Raw genomic sequence first — 1,563 nt, 5'->3', positions numbered from 1 at the left:
AAAAATCCTACCAAGTGGTGAGCAACCCTCCCACTCGGGGGCTTACCTGCAGTCCAGTACTCGCCTAAGTTTGAAAAATCCTACTGAGTGGTGAGCAACCCTCCCACTCGGGGGCTTAGCTGCAGTCCAGTACTCGCCTAAGTTTGAAACCCATCCCTATCCGCAAGGACGACAAGGTGCAGGTCGACTGAAACCTTCTCCTTCGGAGCCGCGTCACAAGTACAACGTACGCTCCATCCCAATCCGCAAGGACGATGAGGTGCAGGTCGACTGAAACCTTCTCCTTCGGAGCTGCGCCACAAGTACAACGTGCGCTCCATCCCTATCCGCAAGGACGACGAGGTACAGGTCGACTGAAACCTTTTCCTTCGGAGCTGCGCCACAAGTACAACGTGCGCTCCATCTCTATACGCAAGGACGGCGAGGTGTAGGTCGACTGCAACCTTCTCCTTCGGAGCTGCACCACAAGTACAACGTGCGCTCCATCCCTATCCGCAAGGACGACGAGGTGCAGGTCAACTGAAACCTTCTCCTTCGGAGCTGCGCCACAAGTACAACGCGTGCTCCCTCCCTATCCGCAAGGACGACGAGGTGCAGGTCGACTACGACCTTCTCCTTTGGAGCTGCGCCACAAGTACAACGTGCGCTCCATCCTCATCTGCAAGGACAGCGAGGTGTAGGTCGACTGCAACCTTCTCCTTGGAGCTGCGCCATAAGTACAATAGCTGCATCTCAAGTACAAAGATTATTCCAATTGAAAAGCAAATTCCACTCGAAGGCAAACACAAGCATATTCAAAGATAAACCAAGTTCAGATAAATCCTAAAGTTCCGGACGATGGATCAAAAGTATTCGAGCATCAAGCCCGAAGAAGTTTAACGATTACACAATCACTCGGCATTCCGAGGCAAATAAAGGTGGAGCATAATGTTTCTCGGTCATGCGTCAGGAGAAGGACTGGCTGGGTCGCAGAAACTGTCAAGGTCTATGTTCTCTGCAATGCGAGTGGCGGCGTCAAGGAAAGTGTCCATGAAGGATTGGAAGGTGTGCCTCTTTGTGTTAGTAACCTTGAGCTCCGCCAGCTTGTCTTCTTTGACGTCTTTGCAGTGCACTCGGACCAAGGACAATGCGACATCAGCGCCACAGCGAGCAGATGACTTCTTCCACTCTTGCACTCGGTCAGGTATTTGATTCAGTCAAGCCATCAGAGACTTGAGATCTTGAGACAGTTCCGCCTGAGGCCAGAGTTCAGTATCAACCCGAGTCATCGCTGCCTTCAGGCGAGCAAGATAAGCAACCGCGCTGTCCATGCGAGATTCCAACCGCAGCACATTCATCGCAACATCATCCTTGACTGGACAATTTATGGGATCGAGACCCGTCTCGACCCGCCCAGTTTCCGCTTCAAAGTCTTGGCAAAGCTCTACACAGTTGAGTAAATGGTGAGTCGACGATATAATCAAGCTTGACAGTCGACCGTAATAAGTCAGTCAATCATCAGTACCTTCAAGTTTTAGGACCAGCTTTGCAGCAAGCTGGCCCAGATAAGACTCCAACTCGCCC

This window comes from Aegilops tauschii, chromosome 3 (genome assembly GCF_002575655.3).
Source record: "Aegilops tauschii subsp. strangulata cultivar AL8/78 chromosome 3, Aet v6.0, whole genome shotgun sequence".
NCBI lineage: Eukaryota > Viridiplantae > Streptophyta > Magnoliopsida > Poales > Poaceae > Aegilops > Aegilops tauschii.
The sequence above is the reverse complement of the archived record's forward strand: the minus strand, read 5'-3'. Positions refer to the sequence as shown.